Consider the following 9,257-nt stretch of genomic DNA (forward strand, 5'->3'; position numbering starts at 1 on the left):
ATTATTATAATTTATATTATAATTTATTTAATTCTCTGTAGTAATTTCAAGCTTTACACGTTACCTTTACACTGTGGTGACCTTCCTTCTATCTAAGAAACATCTTTGTGTACCGAACCACTTGTTTCTTTAAAGGATTTGGGAGATCCCTGTGCTGTGGATCAAACCCAGAGCCTCACATGAGCTAGGCAATTGCTCCATCACTGAATGACACCGTTGGACCAGAATGGAGAGATTTTACTGGGAAATTTTATTCAAGCTCTGATAGTACCTAATGAAATGTTGCTTTTTGACAAAATAATGGGTTTCTAGAAAATGATTATATGTACCCACCAGATACACTTATGATGCCAGCCATCTGATTTACAGATTTACTCTGGGGTTGTTGATAAGAAAATACATTGCTTTTTTACCCCCAAGAAAAAAAATTGCAATCTATTTATTTATTTTTATTAGTAAAATTTTACATAATACTTGGATTCATTATACCATTTCCTTGCATGCACATAATTTGATCAGTCTCATGTTCCAGATAACATATTCTATTTTTTTTTTTTTTTGGTACTGGGAATTGAACCCAGGGGTGCTTAGCCACTGAGCAACATCCCCAGCATGTTTTTGTATTTTATTTAGAGATAGAGTCTCACTGAGTTTCTTAAGGCCTCACTAAGTTGCTAAGGCTGGCTTTGAACCCACAGTTCTCCTGCCTCATCCTCCAAAGCCACTTGGATCACAGGTGCCACCACACCTGTCTAACAAATTCTTTTGGAGTGAGGGGAGGTGGTATCTTGAACTTTTCTTTTGTTTTAAATGCTGGGAATTGAACCCAGGGCCTCATGCAAGCAACCAATTTATCACTGAGGTACATCCCCAGCCCTTGAGCATTATTTTTAATAGGTCTATCTTTTGGACACGACCTAATGGCTGGGTATCATGAGAAATCCAGTATTTTATGTGTCTGGAACTTTAAGTATATTTTCACTCAAAATTCCTGTAGGACAGGAGTTTCGCAGAGTAATGAACTGGCTCTGGTCATATTCAACAAGATGAGACAACCAGCAAATATGGGAAAGACCTAAGATTGAAATTCAGATTTATAGTACACCAGGATTCAATATCTGGGTTATGTGGCTTCTCTGCAAGAGGAAGAAGAAAGTTTTTTTTTTCTTTTAATACCAAGTATTTTGAGCCAGGTGTAGTGGCACGTGCCTGTAATCCTAGCAGCCGGGGAGACTGAGACAGGAGAACGAGAGTTCAAAGCCAGCCTCAGCAAAAGCAAGGCACTAAACAACTCAGTGAGATCCTGTCTCTAAATAAAAACACAAAATAGGGCTGGGGATGTGGCTCAGTGGTTGAATGCCCTTGGGTTCAATCCCCGGTACTAAAAAATAAATAAATATTTTATTGTATGTTGCTGCCAGTGTATATAAAATAATTACCATTGTGAAATAGAAATTCATGAAAATTCAGAGAGGTAGATGTTAAGGATTGACAAAAGTAGAAGATTGTATTTTGGTACATGTGTTACAGGGAAATTTTTTGTACAGGCTTCAAATTAAGCTCTCTTGAATATTCACTGGTTCTTGAGCAGTGGGTTTGGGAAACCTCAGAAAGATGACTACAAAAAGGAATAGACTTTCTGGGGTCTGAAGGAACTTGTACATGAAGATACTCCAGTCAGTAGGGGATCATGGTGAGCATTCTGCAGACAAAATTTTTTCAAGTCAGCAACTGCCTGGGAAACCTTCATGTGGTTGAGTCCGGCCTCCAGCCAGAGCTGCTGAACCACCTTCTTCATAGTGTCAACGCTGGAGGAACAAGACATGGTGCATTCGAGGGCCAGGTGACTCTTCTGTCAGAGAGTCCACAGGTCACCGTCAGCTGGGCCAGAAGACTGGGCAGCGTGTAGCAGAGAAGATTCTTTTTTGAGGGGGTCTGTGGATTGAACTCAGGGCACTTGACCACAGAGTCACATTCCCAGCCCTTTTTTGTATTTTCTTTAGACACAGGGTCTCACGAGTTGCTTAGCACCTCGCCATTGCTGAGGCTGGCTTTGAACTCACGATCATCCTGTCTCAGACTCCCGAGCCACTGGGATTACTGGCTGTGCACCACTGCGATTGGCTAGAAAAGAGATTCTTATAGAAAAAGAGATAAATAATTGCCAGGAATTAAGGGCTGATTCTTTTTTTTTTAATTGTTCTATTCTACATGACAGTAGAATGCATTTTGACACAACATGTATAAATAGAGTATTACTTCTCATTCACCTGGTTAAGGGCTGATTCTTTATCTGAAAACCCAGAAAGAGAAGCATGTCTCTTGGGAGCATGCAAGCAGTCATTCCAGTGCAGCTGAAGTCTGGGAAAGCCCAAGACTAACTTCATGGAGACCCCATACTTCTGACACAGAAGGCAAAAGATAACCCAGTATCTTTGATAAGGGCCTAAGAGTAAATGGGAAGTCTCAACTGGTTCTAAGGATGAGTCACTGTCTATGGGGACACATTCCCCACTGAGCTAACAGAAGGAAACTCAGTTCCTTGTATCTAAATAGCATGTTTTAGGTTTCCATTTTCTTGTGAATTCAATGAACAAATATTTGTTCAGCTCCTATGTTAGCATGGGAACTCCATGAAATACTTATTTTCTGTACCCCATTGTCCAGGTTCTTGTAGCTGTCTGACCAGCTACATGAGGACTGTGATGGTCACTTTTTTCTTCTTCTGAAACTACACCCTTATATTTCCTCCTTTACCAGTAACCGCCGCCCCCCCCACCCAGCCCATCTCCCTTTTAGTATCAATGTGAATGACATTTGTCTTTCTTCACAGTGCAATATCTAATTCCCCTCTTCTATTACCACCATATTCTTTTTTGAAATGTTTCTTATTGTGTGAAGGCTTTATTGGAACAATTCTTAGTATGTGTCTTCCATTGCAGCCTCCCATCTTGGGAGTTGAAGACCCTTCTTTTATCTCCTTTGGGTTAATTATTTCAAACAGGTAATTTAGACCATTGAAGTCCCAGGAATTTGAATCCTGGATCAGAAGGGATGCTGGAGGTGGGGCTAATGGCAATTCTAGGGACAGATTATTCATGAACCTGTGGATTTGTGCCAGCTCCCTGGAACTGCCTTGATTCTGCAATCTGCCACAATCCAGAAAACTGCCTTAATTCTATGAACTCCTGATACCCTTCCAGGAATTTCTCTATTTGCTTTGTATAACTAGAGTTGGTCCCTGTTCTATGCAAATCACAGCTGGAACTGATGCAGTAAAGCTTCCATTCATTCAACTGAATATGCAATAAATTTTATTGAACACCTATCCTGCCACAGTCAGTCTCAGTGTCTGCCAAAGTGATTATCCAACCTGATTTGTGGTAATATGTCCAAGGAAAAGATTGGAATTCAGTTTGTTGATCAGCTTTGTGTCACTGACAAAATACTTAAGATATACAACTAGAAAAGAGAAAATATTTATATTTGGGTTATAGTTTCAGAGGTTTCATTCTATGATTAGCTGATTCTGTTGCTTTTAGGCCTATAGTGAGGCAGAACATCACTGAGGGAGCATGTGGTAGACCAAAGCTATTGACCTCGTGGTGCCTAGGAAGCAAAGGAGAATTTGCTTTTGTAACAAAGCCTCTCACTCAAAACCCAGTAAACTCTGAACCATAAATGAATGAATGCATTGTTGAAGTCAGAGTCCTTGTGATTTAATCTGTTCTCAAAGACCCCCCATCTTTGAACACTGCTGCATTGGGGACCAACTCTTCAACACTTGAGCTTTAGGGGTCATCTAAGAATACCCAGAATTAGCAGAATTAAACCCTAAGCTGATATTTCTTTTTTTAAAAAAAAATGTTTATTTCTTAGTTTTAGGTGGACACAATATCTTCATTTTACACTTATGTGGTGCTGAAGATGGAACCCAGTGCCTTCTGCATGCTAGGCGAGCACTTTACCACTGAGCCACAATCCCAGCCCTCTAAGCTGATATTTCTTGAGAAACATCCCCACATTTCTATGTCAAGCTAGTTACTAGAAATCTTCAACAGCTGCAAATCATCAAAGAGAGACATTTCTCCCCTGCCAGATAACTTAAATTACCCTTTGATAGAGGCTATAACTAGGCAATTTATACCAAATAGAGTAGGAGGAAACCCAGGTTATTGGCCAAGGTATTTCAAGCCAAGTGAGTCTTATAGCATCTCTCAACTATTATCAGTAATGTGAGTAATGACAGATTAGCTATAAAGATACTTTGCAAACACAGAGGAGCCTGGCAATTGAAGTTCTAGAAATGGATAGTTTTCTTTGATATTCAGAAGTTGTCAGACTACCTGGTTTTTGTTTGAAACTTACTAAGAATTCATTACATATAGGATATTCCTAATTCCTCAAAATTCCCCAGCAACCGCCTCCAAATCCCACCCAGTTTCTTTCTTTCTTTTTTTAAAGAGAGAGAGAAAGAGAGAGAGAGAGAGAGAGAATTTTTTGATATTTATTTTATAGTTTTTTTTTTTGAGCGGACACAACATCTTTAATTTGTATGTGGTGCTGAGGATCGAACCCAGGGCACCGAGCATGCCAGGTGAGCACGCTACCACTTGAGCCACATCCACAGCCCCTCTTTCTTTCTTTCTTTTTTTTTAGTTGTTGATGGAGACAATATTTTTGTTTATGAATTTATTTTTTAATGTGGTGCTGAGGATCAAATCCAGTGCCTCACACGGGTGAGGCAAGCGCTCTACCACTGAGCTTCAGCCCCAGGCCCCCACCCAGTTTCTTAAACAAAAATTCTTGCTATGGTCTGAATGTTTGTATTCCTACTTCCACCCCCCAAATTCATATGTTGAATTTCTAAGGCTAAAAGGGGATGGCATCAGGAAGTGGGACCTATGGGAGATGATGAAGTCATGAGGGCAGAGCCCTATATTCCTGTATACAGTGCATGCCTATTGCCAGAGATTACTATCTTTAAAAATGTGATAGTGTTCTTCAAAATAAGCCAAGGACGCTTATCTGCCCCTTTCAGTAAGTGGGGACACAGCAGGAAGTTATTTATGAATCAGGAAAGCTGGTACCATGACCTTACATTTTCCAGTCCCCAGAACTGTGAGGAATAAATTTGTTATTTTTTATTTTAGCATCCCAGGAATACTAAGGTAGTTCATAACCAAATAAGTAGATTCTTTGCTCTGAGAATGATGAAACAGAACCCATGTGGGGAACAAACTCTTATCTAGTTATGTTTGTTTATACTAAACAAAATAGTAGGGGAGATATAGGTATTCACTGTTTTAAGTGTAACCAGAAATGGTGGTGGTTGTTTTTTTTCTTTTTTTTCCTTGGTTGTTTGGACACCATGGATTGAGCCCAAGGGCACTTAATCATTGAGTATATCATACATCCCCAGCCTTTTTTTTTATTTTTCATTTTGAGACAGGGCCTTGCTAAATTGCTGAGGTGGCTTTGAACTTGTTATCTTCCTGTCTCAGTCTACTGAACTGCTGGGATTACTGGTATGCATCATCATACCCAATCCCAGGATTGTTTGAAATGTGTGTTAAGTCACATAGACAAAGAAAGTACTGTCATGAAGGAAGAAGGGACTTATACTACTGATCCCTACAAACAGAAGGCACTGCAGGCTGTGAATGGGGAGCACACAGGGAAATACCAGGTCAGTCAGAAAACAAGGTCAGAGCCTTTATTGTGGTTTTTAAGGGAAGGACTGGGTAAAGGAGCATAAGTTTTGAATTGTTTGGTTTGGCTAACTCCAACAGGCTGCAGCATTTAGGAATGTCTCTTGCAATCTGGTACCTGGCCCTGGGGCAATTAGGTAAAGGGAACATTAAGAGCTTGCTAAAAGAAGAGGTTAGAAGTATAGCCCCCACCCCCAGTGGTTGGTATGCATATAAGAGGTGTGCCTTAGGCAGTTGTTTACTGTCTTTAGGAAATGGATAACCCCAAAGAAGCAGTCCCTTATTTAAAAACTACAACAATAACAACAAAAAGCAGAATATAAAGGTATGATTAATACATTCACAGACAGTCCTACTTGTTTTGGCACTTTTCATCTTTTTTACTAACTCTTTAAGTGTCCATCTCCCTTTCTAGGTCTGTGAACAATGAGCACGGGGTCACATCTTACTCTTGTCACTGGTGGGTATTCAGCATATGCCTCTAAATTAATGAGCCAGTGTGTGTGTTTAGGCAAAATTGAGGGTAGGTATAGTCAGCCAAAAGAAAACAAGCAATCAAATAATAAAAACTGTGAGTCAGCTAGGCAAGAGAGTCAGCTTCTGTCCTGCTGCCCACTTTGGCTCTTCAGATACTGGGGCAAAAAGAAAGCCTCCCCCCACCCCTTTTGCAGCCTTCCCCCCATACCTGTATTCTCTCCAAAACTGCAAGAAAGGGAGTAGGTACGAATGAATAGGGAGACAGCCAGAGCTATCTTCTCAGTATTCCCTCCCCAAACCCCAAACCTGCACTCCTTTCTCGGCCCTTTCCCCATTTGCTTGGTCCTATGAAATTCTAGCTTGGTCTCTGTGTTTTCTTTAGACAAAAGAGACAAGCTTGAGGACAGGCAAGCAGTGGGAGTCACTGTGTTAAAATCTTGACAGGCTCTTGGCTCATGTCCTTGTAAAATGAGGGAAATACATAAACTCAGGGAAAACTGAGCTTACAATTGTGCAGCTCCACCCTGTCTCCACCTCAGTCCTGTCCCTGACTATGGCCCTTCTACATATGTTGGACCTCCAACTCAAGGAGGGGCTTCTCACTCTTGAGACAGATGGCATTCTCCCTTAAATGTGTATCTACTTTCTAAATAAACCTTTGTCTCTGCCTTTGCCAGACTCATGCTGAAATTCTTTGCTGCCCTTCTTGGAAGAGATCTCTTCTCCATGACAGTCAGTTACTGAATTAGGCATGGTCCTGGCCACCCGCCTCCCATAGATGGCATGCCAATCACTGAACCTGTCACAGGAGAAGATATTTCTCTGAAGAATGGTCTGAGAAGTTTCCAGAGAAAGGGAGAACTTGACTCAGGGCCAGCAGGGTTCTTGCAGACATGACAGAAAAGAATTTTACCATGCACCAGTCAAAGGCAGAGACAGAGTTTTATTTGTGAAGTCGATACATATTCAAGGAAGAATGGGGGCTTATCTTAAGAGAGAGACCCCTTTGGGGAAAAGCAGGCTATCTCCAGAGAGACAGACAGCAACCTGTTGGTATGGGGTGTTAGTATTTGCAGAGGGAGGATAGCTAGGGGCTGGTCTAGAGGTGGAGGCAGGGTAGAGCTACACAATTTTACACCCTCCTTTGCACATTGCCCTCAAAGTTGCAAGTGTTGGAGGGAGCCTTTCACATTTAGCGGTTTATGGCGCTGCTTTTGACACTTAGTATGTCTCTCTGTCTTCCCAAATTACTATCTCAAAATGACCAGTTTTGCAAACGAGAAAAGGTTTATTTAGGAGGCAGCCAAGCCAGAAGACAGATCAAGTCTCAGATCTCTCCCCCATAAGGTTTAGGGATATTTATGATAACGAAGCAGGGAGGTCGAAGGTACGGGGAGAGGTGATTGGAAGTAAGGAAAATTGAAGTAATCAGTGGTCTGTACACGTGGAATCAAATTTCATTGTCTTCATAGGACACATTCAGAAAGTGTTGTTGGTGGGGACAAAAGGACAGTGCAAGTAATAAATAATGGGTCAGATCAGAAAGATGGAGGCTGGTTTGAAAGGAAAAGTAATAAAATGTTAATACCTCTAGAGCACTTCCCCTTTTCCACCTGTTGCCAAGGTTACCAGCCTCCAGGGATTATTCCTCCCTGCAGGGAGTTGTAGGGGCTGTTAATGAATGCCTCCTAGGCTGCTCCCTTCTTGCCAGGACCCCTGATCCACTTCCTTCTGGCCCTTGGATCACTCCATCTTTTAGGTCAAGTAAGCAGGTTGTGAGGAAGTGAAGGCATGAGAACAAAGGAATTCTAAAGTGTGTAAAAGGGGCAGGACACCCCCACTTCCTCAGACAACCAGCTCCTCTGCCCCAGGGGTCCTAGCCTTGCCTCACCCTCAGCCACTTGCAGGCCTTCTTGGGTGGGGCCCTCAGGGCAGAGCAGGACAGGGCTGAGCCAGAGGCAGCAGGAGCACTATGGGCACAGTGCAGGGTTGGAGAGGGGTTCAAACTGGCCGCCTTTTCAGTAGACAGCCCTGTGCTGAACTTCACTGCCAGCTCTAAGTTTGCCTAGAGAGTGGGGCCCTGTGGTCACTGTCCAAGCCATTCCCCTGCTGGAATGGCCCTGGAAGCAGGAATGAGAGTGGTCCCTTGGGAACCAGAGAAAGCCATCAGGCTGATGCCACCAGGTTATCTTGGGCAAACTCTTCCCTCTGCAGGACCTAAGAGCCCCATCTGCAAAACTGGGGGTGGCAGACAGCTGGATGAGGTATCCCGGAGTTTCTACCCTCCCTAAAGACTTAAGAGTCTGTGACCCTCAGTGTGATATCTATGATTACCTTGAGGACTCCAAGTTTTAGCAAAGGTAAGACAGATTCTCCTGTGGCATATTAGTTGGTGGCAGAGCTGGGTGACTAGGTTGAGTCTCATCCTATATGCCCTGACTTCCCAAGAGGCCCATGAGGAAAGGTCTGGAGATGCTAGGCTCTCCATCCCAGGTTCTGAGAAACTGATGTGACTCCATTTTTGAGAAATCAGCTTCTACCTCAAGGCCTGTCCAGAGGGAGGGGGCATGACTCTTGTCCTTGCAAAAACCCACAGAAGGTTCTTAGGCACATACCCACCCTGCTGAGTTGTTTAACAAAAGGGATCTGTGGTGCTAGGTGACCCTGACTCAGTTAAGCTAGGTGAGGACCCATAGCAACCCCCTAGCAACCACCAATCAGCAGGAGACAGGAAAAATATCTGAAATGTCAGGTGACCTCCCAGTAGTTTCCGTGATGTATAACATGATTAGGCAACCCTGCAGTTTGGCATAGAGACTCTTGCAACCCTTCCGGGCCTAAACCAATCAGTTCAAATATATCCACCATTTGAATTCACCCACTACCCTTACCCAACGTGTTCCGGCCAGTGAATGTGGTCATCAATGTTAAGAATTGTTGTTTGATTTTCCCGCGGTATAAAATGATTTTCTGTGTGATGTTGTGATGCATAGTGTATCCCCCCAAAACCTATAAATTCTCACTAACTAAGGGTTGGGACTCACTACTCAGGACCGCTGTATTGCAAAC

The 9,257-nt window shown here is 42.6% G+C and overlaps 1 pseudogene; it reads right to left on the minus strand.

The window, feature by feature from the left end:
• Positions 1 to 1,618: 1,618 nt before the first annotated feature.
• Positions 1,619 to 1,825, minus strand: LOC143386506 (guanine nucleotide-binding protein G(I)/G(S)/G(O) subunit gamma-5 pseudogene; annotated as a pseudogene).
• Positions 1,826 to 9,257: the final 7,432 nt, after the last annotated feature.

The sequence above is a fragment of the Callospermophilus lateralis genome, unplaced genomic scaffold (assembly GCF_048772815.1).
Source record: "Callospermophilus lateralis isolate mCalLat2 unplaced genomic scaffold, mCalLat2.hap1 Scaffold_116, whole genome shotgun sequence".
Lineage (NCBI taxonomy): Eukaryota > Metazoa > Chordata > Mammalia > Rodentia > Sciuridae > Callospermophilus > Callospermophilus lateralis.